At 44.9% G+C, this 13,361-nt stretch overlaps 1 long non-coding RNA gene across 1 annotated transcript; it reads right to left on the reverse strand.

Annotated features, from left to right (window-relative positions):
• Positions 1-1,916: 1,916 nt before the first annotated feature.
• Positions 1,917-3,974, reverse strand: LOC123185321 (uncharacterized). The gene is made up of 2 exons (XR_006493334.1): positions 3,410-3,974; positions 1,917-3,302 (listed from the first exon to the last, which is right to left on the reverse strand). It is a non-coding gene; the product is annotated as an uncharacterized lncRNA (long non-coding RNA).
• Between the last annotated feature and the right edge of the window lie 9,387 nt (positions 3,975-13,361).

Consider the following 13,361-nt stretch of genomic DNA (forward strand, 5'->3'; position numbering starts at 1 on the left):
TGGAGCAAAACAATGTAGATTCATCATCAAATAGATTCCAGGTTCTTGACACAACTTCTCAACCAACTGCAATGGTAACTGATCATAGGGAAACTTTCAACTTCAAGAAGTTCAGATTCAATGGCAGAGGCGATGACCGTGATATAGATGGAGGTTTTGCCCATGATGGTGAAGATGACTTTATGCATGAGATTGCTGAAGACAAAACTGGAAATAAGTCCACAATGAATATTCGGTTTGATATTCCATGTAATAGAGAGGATGATATGGCTGAAGATGAAGATGACAGTGATCAAGATATGCCAGCAGATGATGGTGAGGAGGTTGATGATGAGGAGGAGGATGAAAATAACAACGTGGAGGAAGATGACGCCATCAGATATCTCATGCTGACACGGATCAGGATGACCGTGAGATTGATGAAGATCTGCTAGAAGAAGAAGATGATGACTATGAGGATGAGGAGGGAGTAATCCTCCTCCTATAGGAGGGGATCAATGGAATTAATGTGTTTGACCATATCGAGGTTTTTTTTGGGGGGGGGGGGGCAACAAATGTTTCTGGGGATACACTCTGTGTAATGCCACTGGACATTTTTGGCACAAGACCGCAAGGCCGTATTAGGCTAGCCATAGTGGGAGTAACTTAGGTAGTAACTTAACACATCCCAAGACAATTTTGCTTATGTGGCAAGTATTTAATGAGGAAAGAGGTGCTTGTGGTAACATAATATGTTACTGTAACATAGCGCTTTCCGAGGCAAAATGAGTCTATGAGATAATAAATGAAGCAATCTATGATACTACTACTATATTACTTTGCACTATGGAGGTAGTAACTTACACTAGTGTCATATGCATGACACTAGTCTAAGTTACTCCCCACTATGACCAGCCTTACATCTATATACAATCTTCTTGGGAGAGCAAGCGACCAAGGTGTACTTGACCATCCATTCTTGGAGGAACCTTCGATTTACTTCACAACAGAGGCAACCAGGCATCCTCGTAAATTTGTCACTCCCTCCGTCCCAAAATTCTTGTCTTAGATTTGTCTAAATACTGATCTAAGACAAGAATTTTGGGACGGAGGGAGTATTATTTACACATTTTAGGCTTTGTTTGGATGCATGGTATTTCTAAAACGACAGCCCTAGTTGCAAAATACCACAGGATACGGATAGCGCAATTTCTTGCAGTATTTGTAAAGCTACTACTAGGTGTTTGGCACCAGCACTATTTCACATATTATTATTGAGATTGAGAAAGTTAACCAAAATTGCACATGTAAAGCACCAAAGTTTATCTGCTCACCTAATTACGTGAATACTTATAGGCTTTAACTAGCTCACATTGGTCTGTTGCTTGCTCCTATTTGTATATCCGTTATCCTGTTGGCATGTTCCAAGATAATTTTGGTATGATAAACTTCTCCTGTACGGCTTCAGCATCATTTTGCTCCAGTCCTGCAGACTGAGCCAGACGGGAAGATGTAGCGTTGCTTTCTCGGTTTAAAAAAATGTAAGAGTGGGTTTTTTAATACTCGAAAAAAACTACGGTGTCAGCAATACTACGGTTTACAAAGCTATAGTATTTCCTGAAGCCAAACACCTCAAATGATTTTTAATCTGCAGTTTTTTGAGAAATCATTTTTTTAAGAACTAAAATACTTTGCACCCAAAGGGTGCCTAAGCAGTTGACATTTTTAAACTCTTACTGAGATAGTGTGTCCAGCCTGTGGTACATCATGCATAGTTTATCCAAATTATTGTCTCTTTTCAGAAAATTTCATTGAGATGGCTTTCTCTGATCGGCCTCATGAAAATAGTTCTTCCCATTTGGACGCTATAATCAGAAGCTTGCGAAGTGGACGGAAAGGACACCGATCTAATATTGTGAAAAATATGAGATGGCTAATAATGTGTTGTTGTTGTATTGATCTGACCCAGGTGTGGGATATATATAGAGTATAATTTGTGAGAGAGACTTGGAGTAGGGGACAAGTCATACATGGTTTAAACCAATCCTATCTCTAACTCCTAATCTCTAACTTAAACATAATTATACTTCTAACATTCCCCCTCAGTCGTAGCGGGAGTGAAGCGGACGATGACGACTGAATTTGAACTCTTGTGCTTTCGTCGTCTTCTCCGCCGCGCCATCATCAACTGCGTCTCTGATGGGTCGGCACCTAGGACGGTGACTGCGCCCCCTTCTAGTGCCTCCCTTGTCTCTCCCCTATTCCCTCCCGCAGTCACAGCGGGAGTGGCGTGGATGCTGGTGACGACGCGGACGCTGTTGACTGGAGTTGTCACCGATGTGTTGCTGTAGACGTGGTCGTGTATGTCGATGTTGATGTAGCCGTGGTCGAGGTAGTCGTGGTCGATGGTGTGGTCGTCATGGATGATGAAACCGCACAAAGCCGGAGGCGCAAAAAAATGCACTATGACGGAGCTGCAGACGTGGACTATGCACCTTGCGGATGTCAGAGGGCGCCGTCGGCGATGAGTCCACCGGTTTTGCCAAGACCGAAGGAAGCCCATCGAGCACACATCGGTTTTGCCAAAACCGTGCGGCCATGTAGGGTCGTCACTGTAGTGACGCCGTGTCGATGCAGTCGTGCCGTCGTGGATGACGCGGTCGATGCCGTCGTCGTGACGCGGTCATTGCCGTCGTCGTGGTCGCGTCTTGCAGAAAACTCTGTCAGAGGACGCTAGGTGTCCATCTTGTGGACAAGGCGGCGGGCGGTGTGTTGACGAAGATGTTGGTGTAGACCATGTTGATGAAGACCTTGGCTCATGAAGATTCGGCTATGACGCCGCAGCGGTGTGTCGACAATGTGTCGCTTGAAGGCGTCCCTCGCGGCGACGAAGTGTCGATGCCGTGTCGCGTCGGAGAAGTTGATGAAGAATTGCACCGCTTTCCACACCGGCCTGGCGTGTGAACGGTGCATGTCGTGGTCGCTTCTCGTAGGTGTGCTCGACCAAGTATGTTGGCTTGTAGCCTGACGTAGTCTTACAGCTTGATGATGCGGCGCGGATCGGTGTAGATCGCTCGATGCAGTGGCTCGGTCAATGCAGAGGCGTCGGTGTAGTCGTTGATGTTGGTGCAGTTGCATGTCGATGTAGATGTACAGCTTGGTGTCGCGGTGCGCGGTCGATGAAGATTGCCTAGTGTAGTTTTGTCGTTCGGCTGGATGAAGAATAGCTGGTGCAGATGCTGAAGAAGCTCCGGTGCAGAAGACCAATCGATGCCCAGCCATGCTGCGCGGTGGGATCGCTGCCGTGCGCGCGGAAGTTCGTCCTTCCATGATTGATGAGTTGATGGAAATCAGGATGTGTGCGGAGCGTGGTGCGTGATGCACATGTGTGCATGCATCAGATGGAATCTACAAAAGCATGCTTACATACATCGATGGAGATGGCGTGTCCTGGTGTAGACGGGAGCCGCCGTGCTCGCTGTTCTGCATGTACGCGCGATGGTGAAGGTCGGTGACGAGCTCGTGGAGTCAACGAAGTTCGCGCCGGTGCTCCGGATGGATAAGCCAGATGAGTGCCGTACATACAGCCGGAGGCGCGGAGCCATCTGTCCCCTGGCTGCCTGGCTGTCGATCTGGACGAGATTGCAAGCACCTGTTCATACACAACCGATCCTGGCGCACCGCTCTTCAGAGTTGTACGTGGAGGTTGGTGGCGCTTGGCCGCCGTTCGCATCGATTTTGCTGGATTTTCACCGGAAGGGATCTGGCAAGATTTATTTCTTGGCTAAAGGAAGTTCTGATCTAATAGGAATTTCGAAATTTTGATCTAAACTAATCTAAAGAACTGATCTAATATTTGATCGATCGGGTGCGGCGCCCCCGGGGAGAGGAGATTAATTTCCCCGGGGGCGGCACGCTGCTGAAGTGGTTGAAGGTCCTAGGATCGGCGTCGTTGAACAAACCGCTCTAATACCATGTGGAAAATATGAGATGGCTAATAATGTGTTGTTGTTGTATTGATCTGATCCAGGTGTGGGATATATATAGAGTACAATTTGTGAGAGAGATTTGGAGTAGGGGACAAGTCGTACATGGTTTAAACCAATCCTATCTCTAACTCCTAATCTCTAACTTAAACATAATTATACTTCTAACAAATATGTGGCTGGATGATGGCCCCCGACGCATTGGATCTGTCGCCCCTGCAGTACCTGAAGGCATTGAAGAACTTCTGCTCTCTCAGTTGAAAAGGCCTATGACTGAACATCCTGATGAGCAGAGCACACCTGCTTTTGGTGCTCAAGTAAACGATCCTCCCAGTAATTTGCACGGACCAGACCAGAAACTGATGCAAGGGAAGGACCAATGCAAGGGAAGGACCAGCAGAACAAAATGAAAACAATGAAAATGATGATATTCCTGCAGTAAGGTCTGAGGTGGATGGCTCTGCAAGTGCTGGTCCTACACCTCATCACAGTGATGAACTTCAGAGAGATGCATCCAATGCAAGTGATCATGTCGCAAATATGCAATATGAATGTAGTGACGCTGCTGTCTGTGATGTGGAAGCAGTAAGTCAAGCAAGCAGTGGTAGTGGTGCTACGAGGGGAAAGCCTCAAAAGTTTAGATGTGGAAATTGAAAGTGGTGAAGGGCGTGAAGCATGATGATGGTGACCGACATGGGGCTTCAAACATGGCACCTTTGGGTGATGTACAGGCACCTACTCGATCATGGAGGGCTTCTGGAAAAGCAGTACCAGTAGCAGGGACATATCAATGGAGAGTGTTAGGGAGATCCCCCAAAACACAATCCAGGAATCTGATCAGAATGCCAGTGAGGGGAATCAGGAGCCTAACAGGGCTACTGGCACTGACTCAATTGATCCTACATTTTTGGAGGCTCTTCCAGAGGATTTACGGGCTGAAGTTCTTTTCTTCGCGTCAAAATCAAGTGACTCAGACTTCCAGTGAGCAGCCTCAGCATGATGGGGACATTGATCCTGGATTCCTTGCTGCACTGCCACCTGATATACGTGAACAGGTACTAGCTCAACAATGTGCCCAACGGTTGCAACAACAGTCTCAAGAGTTTGAAGGGCAACCAGTTGAAATGGACGATTTATCAATTTGCAACCTTCCCTTCAGAAATACGGCAGGGAGGTATAATCATGTTCTTGATCTGTCTCATTTTGAAGTTCTTTTTGACATAATTTGTTCTATGATTCTATCTTCAGTTACGATTATTTGATTTGCTATGAATTGAATTAGAGGTTTTCATTGTTGATTCCAGGTGCTTTTGACGTCTCCCGATACCCTACTAGCTACATTGGCACCTGCACTAGTTGCTGAAGCCAACATGTTGCGGGAGGGATTTGCTCATCGATATCATAGCGGCTCACTTTTTGTCATGAACTCCAGGAACCGGAGAGGAGAGTCCTCTCGTCTTGGTGATATCACTGGTTCAGGCCTTGATAGAAACACTGGTGATTCCTCCCGTCAAATGGCCAGCAAGCTAATTGAAACTGTAGGGACTCCTCTTGTTGACAAGGATGCTCTCAATGCTCTTATTCAATTACTTCGAATTATTCAGGTAATTCCCTTTCTTCGTCTGGTGGTTCTACTGTTTCTGGTGGTGTCGAAAGCATGCATAGTACTCCCTCTGTTTTTATTTAGTCTGCGTATTAGGTTTAGTCAAAGTCAAGCTTTGTAAACTTTGACCAAATATATAAACAGAAATATTAACAAATCAATACCATTAGATTTACTATTGAATGTACTTTCACATTATATAGATTTGCTAAAGTAAATGTTTGTACTTTTTTCTATAAACTTGGTCAAACTTTACCGAGTTTGACTTCAGTCAACTCTAATATGCAGTGTAAATAAAAACGGAGGGAGTAATAATAATTTTTGCCTCTATTATGTACAGCCTATTTACAAGGGCCAGCTGGAGAGGCTTCTCTTGAACCTTTGTGATCACCTGGAAAGCAGAAAGTCGCTGGTTCAAATTCTGGTGGACATGCTTATGCTTGATCTGCAGGGATCTTCTAAGAAATCAATTGATGCAACTGAGCCATCATTTAGGCTGTATGGGTGCCATGCAAATATCACATATTCACGCCCTCAATCCTCAGATGGTAATTAATTTTGATTTTGATCTTGGTTCAGTTTTTGTTGTCAGTTTGATTGTTCCATTGATATATATTTGCTGAGAATTGTATCTGAATTGTGCACTAAGTGTGATTTCTTTGTTGACATAAACAGGTGTGCCACCATTGGTTTCCCATTGTGTGCTGGAAACTCTGACATGCCTGGCAAGAAATCATCCAAATGTGACTAAGCTCTTACTTTTTCTTCAGTTCCCCAGCCCGCCCACCTGCCATGCCGAAACAGTTGACCAGAGGCATGGAAAGGCTTCCTTGAGGAAGACGGGGAACAACAGAATGCTTTTGCACTCGTTCTACTTTTAATTCTACCAAATCAGCCTCTTTATATGAGAAGTGTAGCTTATCTTGAACAGGTTCACAATTTGTTTTCACCATTTTCCATATAGATATTTTTTTCTCAGTTGAGTTCTTAATCTTTTTAGTTACTCAATCTTCTGGAAGTTGTCATGCTTAATGCTGAGAATGAAATAAATCAAGCTAAGTTGGAAAGTTCATCTGAGAGACCGTCTGGACCTGAGAATGCAACACAAGAAGTCCAAGAGGATGCCAGTGTTGCAGAATCATCTGGAGCGAAGCCCAATGCCGATAGAGGTAAATCCTCTCCAGATAATATAAGTGGCTTGCAAGCTGTTTTACATAGTATTTCGCAAGTCGAGCTTCCATTGCTATGTTCATTGCTTGCGCATGATGGGTATGAACTTCTAACTTCGGTGAATTACTTAAGTAATTTATACAACTCGTTTTCCCTATTGACTGGCTGCGGCATTTCCATTTTGCCATTAATTCTCATGTTTACAAATCATGCATGCTATTGTTTTGCCCAATTTTATTTTACTAGCAAACATACCCACACATTGCAAGGGAAAAAAAGAATCACACGTCTCTGTTAAACACTTCAATATCTACATGACAGGCACATCTTAGGAGATGGTTAGGTTGTTAGAGTATCATGTTTATCTCATGTAACTTCTTATCTCTATCACCTTTCTTGATCTCCAAGCATGCAATCTCAACCGAATGTATGCGCTGTTATGGGAGGTGCGCCCCATCTATTTAATACGAACCCGTCGGCCTGAGAAGGCAAGACATTCCGCTAGTTCGTACATGGTAATCAGAGCCCCATCTCTTCCCATCTACTGAGATCCCATCTACACGAGCCTAGCCATGTCTTCCTCCTCCTCCTCCGGCGCTTCCTAGCCTACCCTCAATGGGCAGGTCACCGAGAAGCTAACACGCACGAACTATGTGCTCTGGCGCACGCAGGTCACTCCCCATCTGCGCGGCGCCGGTGTCTTCGGCTACGTCGACGGCACCACATCGGAGCCGGCCAGGCTTCCTGTCACCAAGGACAAGGATGGCAAAGAAAGCGCTGAGCCCAACACTCTCCACCCAATCTGGGTCCGGGAGGATCAACAGGTGTTGGGCTACTTGCTCAGCACCCTCTCCAAGGAGGTACTCATCGCGGTGACCACGGTCACCACAGCGCACGTGCTCTGGACAGCGTTGGCAGGTATGTTTTCCTCGCAGTCCATGAGCCGTGTGAACAACATCAGGACGGCGCTCATCAACGTGCAGAAGGGCAAGCAGACGGTTGTCGCCTACTTCGCCTCTCTCCGTGGCCTCACCGACGAGCTTGCCGCTGCGGGGAAGGCCATCCAAGACGACGAGTTCATCTCCTACATCATCCACAGCCTCGACGTCGACTACCAGCCCCTCGTCTCTGCCCTCGACGCACGCGTCACGCCGGTCTCCCTCGACGAGCTCTACGCCATGCTCAGCAACTTCGACCAGCGCATGGCCCAGTTCAATCACTCGGGCGGCGGTGGCTTCCGCTCCTCTGCCAACGCCGCGGTGCGTGGCCGTGGTGGTGGATCACGTGGACGTGGCTCCTCTCGCGCCAAGGGGCGATCTGGAGGACACGGTGGTGGCGGCAACAGCGGCGGCGGCAACGACCGCTCTGGTGCATCCCACAGTCGTCGTGGCGGCGGTCCAACTCGGGCCCGACCAGAGATGCCTCGCTGCCAAATTTGTGGTAAGCCAGGAACACCGCGAAGGATTGCTGGTACCATTATGATGAAGATGGCGATGACTCCCAAGATGAAGAAAAGGTGGCTGCCGCAGCTGATGGATCCTACGGCATCGACACAAATTGGTACGTTGATAGCAGCGCCACCAATCAGATCACCAATGAGCTTGAGAAGGTCACGATGAAAGAAAAGTACCGTGGCAAAGATTACATCCACACGGCAAGTGGAGAAGGTATGCAGATTTGTCACATTATTGATCATTCTACTTTTCGTACCCCTCGCCGTTCAATTCATCTCAAGAAAATTTTGCATGTCCCTAGTGCTGCTAAAAGTCTCCTCTCCGTCATAGAATTGCCCTTGATAATCATGTTTTCCTCGAATTCCATCCATATTTCTTTTTGATCAAGGACCAGGCCACGAAGAAGGTTCTCTATCGAGGTAGATGTGTTCGAGGGCATTACCTGTTGATCCCGGAGCTTAGGAGACTCAATAAACAAGCCAATGGTGTTGTCAAAGTCTCGTCAACACGGTGGCACGATCTATTAGGGCATGATGCTTTTTCTTTAGTTGAAAGATTGCTTAGGACAAATAAACTCCCATTTGTTGGTGAGCGAAATGTTGAAACTATTTGTGATTCCTGTCAATGCGCTAAAAGTCATCAATTATCCACTATCTACTAGTGTTTCTACCAAACCACTTCAATTAATCTTTTCTGATGTGTGGGGTCCTGCCCCCACTTCCGTTGGTAGACATGAGTATTATGTGAGCTTCATAGATGACTATAGCAAGTTTGTATGGATTTACCTCCTCAAAAAGAGATCCGATGTCTTTCAAGTTTTTCAAAACTTTCAAGCCCTGGTTGAACGAAAATTTGATAGCAAAATCATTGCAGGCCAATCGGACTGGGGGGACTATGAAAAACTAAACTCTTTCTTCCAAACACTTGGCGTATCACACCATGTATCATGCCCTCATGCCCATCAACAGAATGGCTCTGCTGAACGAAAGCACAGGCACATAGTTGAGGTCGGGCTAGCCCTCCTGGCAGGGGCATCTATGCCTCTCAAGTTTTGAGATGAGGCTTTTCTTACCGCCGTTCACATCATTAATATGCTCCCTAGTCGAGTCATCAACAATCAAACTCCGGTAGAAAGACTTCTTCACACAAAACCAGACTACAAATCTCTTCGCGTTTTTGGGTGTGCTTGTTGGCCCAATCTTCGCCCATATAATAAAAGAAAACTCATGCTTCTCTCAAAGCAATGTGTTTTTCTAGGGTATAGCCCTCAACACAAAGGTGTCAAGTGTTTAGATATATCCACTGGCCGTGTCTATATATCTCGTGACGTCGTTTTTTACGAAACAAAATTTCCATTCGCCACCCTACATCCAAACGCCGGTGCTCGCGTCCGAGAAGAAATTCTCCTCCTACCCACTCATCTCACCAATATTGATCAAGGGGGTCCGAATTATGATGATCAACTATTGACTAATCCTGCTACTAATGGTGTGCATGAGCTTTCTGATGATGCTACAGGAGATAACAGCAAAAACAATGGAGAAATCAGTGAAAAGAACGCGCCGGTAGCTCAATATCACATGTGTCCGCATCTAGGAGGCAAATCCTCCTCGGGATCGGCTCCGCAGCAGCAGTCCAGTCACCCCCCTCGGGATCTGCGCCAGCAAACGCGCCAACGACAGCGCCAGCCGACCGCGCTGCTGTCTCCATCCCAGCGCGCGCCACGCGTCATGCCTCCAATGGTTGCGGCCCGAGCTCCTCTCCGCGCCAACCCTCGTCCGGCACGGGGCAGCACGCGGCTCGTCAGGACGGCGCGCGATTCCGTGACCACCCGGTCACGTACAAGCGGCGCAACCCGATTCACCAGTCTGACACGGGGCCCGTGCCTGATGCGGGATCCAGCGCGGACTCCTGCGCGCCCACGCGCGCGTCCACGTGCCTGACTGGCGTCCGACTCGAGGCGGATACGCCATTGATACGTCTCCAACATATCTATAATTTTTGATTGATCCATGCTATTATATATTCTATCTTGGATGTTTAACGGGTTTTATTATACACTTTTATATTATTTTTGGGACTAACCTATTAACCGGAGGCCCAGCCCAAATTGCTGTTTTTTCGCCTATTTCAATGTTTCGTAGAAAAGAAATATCAAACAGAGTCCAAACGGAATGAAACCTTTGGGAACGTGATTTTTGGAACAAACGTGATCCAGAGGACTTGGAGTGGACGTCAAGAAATGAACGAGGATGCCACGAGGGAGGGAGGCGTGCCCTACCCCCCTGTGCGCGCCCCCACCCTCGTGGGCCCCTCGTGTCTCTCCTGACCAACTTCTTTCGCCTATATATACCCATATACCCTGGAAACATCAACAAGAACGAAGAAACCCTATTTCCACCACCACAACTCTCTGTACCCGTGAGATCCCATCTTGGGGCCTTTTCCGGCATTCTGCCGGAGGGGGCATTGATCACGGAGGGCTTCTACATCAACACCATAGCCTCTCCGATGATGTGTGAGTAGTTTACCTCAGACCTTCGGGTCCATAGGTATTAGCTAGATGGCTTCTTCGCTCTCTTTGGATCTCAATACAAAGTTCTCCTCGATTCTCTTGGAGATCTATTCGATGTAATCTTCTTTTGCGGTGTGTTTGTCAAGATCCGATGAATTGTGGGTTTATGATCAAGATTATCTATGAACAATATTTGAATCTCCATTGAATTCTTTTATGTATGATTTGATATCTTTGCAAGTCTCTTCGAATTATCAGTTTGGTTTGGCCTACTAGATTGTTCTTTCTTGCAATGGGAGAAGTGCTTAGCTTTGGGTTCAATCATGCGGTGCTCGATCCCAGTGACAGAAGGGGAAACGACACATATTGTATTGTTGACAACGAGGATAAAAAGATGGGGTTTATATCATATTGCTTGAGTTTATCCCTCTACATCATGTCATCTTGCCTAATGCGTTACTCTGTTCTTATGAACTTAATAAACTAGATGCATGCTGGATAGCGGTCGATGTGTGGAATAATAGTAGTAGATGCAGAATCGTTTCGGTCTACTTGTCACGGACGTGATGCCTATATATATGATCATGCCTAGATATTCTCATAATTATGCACAATTCTATCAATTGCTCGACAGTAATTTGTTCACCTACCGTAATACTTATGCTATCTTGAGAGAAGCCTCTAGTGAAACATATGGCCCCCGGGTCTATTCTCCATCATATAAGTTTCCGATCAATTTTATTTTGCATTCGTTACTTTCAATCTTTATCACAAAAATACCAAAAATATTATCTTATCATCTCTATCAGATCTCACTTTTGCAAGTGGTCGTGAAGGGATTGGCAACCCCTTTATCGCGTTGGTTGCAAGGTTCTTATTTGTCTGTGTAGGTACGAGGGACTTGCATGTGGCCTCCTACTGGATTGATACCTTGGTTCTCAAAAACTGAGGGAAATACTTACGCTACTTTGCTGCATCACCGTTTTCTCTTCAAGGGAAAACCAACGCAGTGCTCAAGAGTTAGCAAGAAGGATTTCGAGCGCCGTTGCCGGGGAGGCTTACACCAAGTCAAGTCAAGATTTGATCTCCCGTCAACGAGCCATTTCTGGCGCCGTTGCCAGGGAGTCTACGCACAAGTCAAGACATACCAAGTAACCATCACAAGCTCTTATCCCTCGCATTACATTATTTGCCATTCGCCTCTTGTTTTCTTCTCCCCCACTTCATCCTTGCCGTTTTATTCGCCCTTTTTCCATTTGCCTTGATATCTTACTTGACTCGTTTGCTCGTTTGGTTGGAATAGTTGTGTATTTATTGCTAAACAGAGAACCTAAGATCTATGGATCCTCATACGCTTGCTAATCTTTTTAAGAGATCCAATTATGATGAACCAATTGCTAGTGAGATTTGTGCACTAGACTATCTTTATGAAGTTTTGCTTGAAATTCATGAATCTGAGAATTGTGATGAAGAAATTTATGAAGAGATTCACGATAGCTCCTTGAATAAAAATCATGATTGCAATGATTTTACTGTAAATTCTCTTGATGTCAATTGTGCTAATAATATGCAAAACCCTAAGCTTGAGGATGCTAGTTTTGCTATGTCTACTACTTGTTGCAATGATCATGATTGGGGTGATTCTTCTTACGATCTTGAAAATTTATTTAAGCTCCATGATGAATATGAGATTGATAATAATGTTTGCAATAATATTGAAAGTGGGTTTGGAAGAGTGTCGACTTTAGATCCCACATATTTGGAGAATGTTCAATCTTATGAATTTTTTGATAAAAGTGGGTGTGGAGAGGTCATGACTTTAGTTAATGTTAATCCCACTATTTTGGAAGAGCGTCAACTTTGCATACATGTGGATCGTGTTAAGAATATGTTTTGTGATACTATATTGTTGAATTTTCTTATGATCCTACATGTAATTATTATGAGAGAGGAAAATATGGTTATAGAAATTTTCATGTTACTAAATTACCTCTCGTTATGTTGAGATTGCTATTGTTTCTTTCCGCTTCCTTGCATATGGTAGTTGTGGCTTGCCTTGATAATTTGTTTGCCTATAAGATGCATATGCATAGGAAGTATGTTAGACTTAGATGTGATTTTCATATGTTTTATGATGCTCTCTTTTTGTTTCGATTACTATCTTTTATGTGAGCGTCATCAAATTATCAATGCCTAGCTAAAAGGCTTTAAAGAAAAGCACTTGTTGGGAGACAACCCAATGTTTTTCCTTGCTGTTAGTAATAAATATTTAATCTAGCCTCTGGTTAAATTTGTTTTTATGTTTTAATTAGTGTTTGGGCCAAGTTAAACCTATAGGAACTTCTTGGATAATAGTTACTTGATCTTGCTGAAAAAGTCAGTAACTTTCTGCTCACGAAAACAATTGTTTAAAATCACCAGAACGTGATAAAATACTGATTGCAATTGCAGTAGTTCAATAAACAAATTATTTAGGATTTTTATTTTATCAGAATTTTTTGAGTTCCAGAAGTTTGCGTTAGATACAGATTACTACAGACTGTTCTATTTTTGACAGATTCCGTTTTTCGTGTGTTGTTTGCTTATTTGGATGAATCTATGGCTTGTAATGGAGTTTATGAACCATAGAGAAGTTGGAATACATTAGGTTTAAA

Source organism: Triticum aestivum, chromosome 2A (genome assembly GCF_018294505.1).
Source record: "Triticum aestivum cultivar Chinese Spring chromosome 2A, IWGSC CS RefSeq v2.1, whole genome shotgun sequence".
In the NCBI taxonomy this organism is placed as follows: domain Eukaryota; kingdom Viridiplantae; phylum Streptophyta; class Magnoliopsida; order Poales; family Poaceae; genus Triticum; species Triticum aestivum.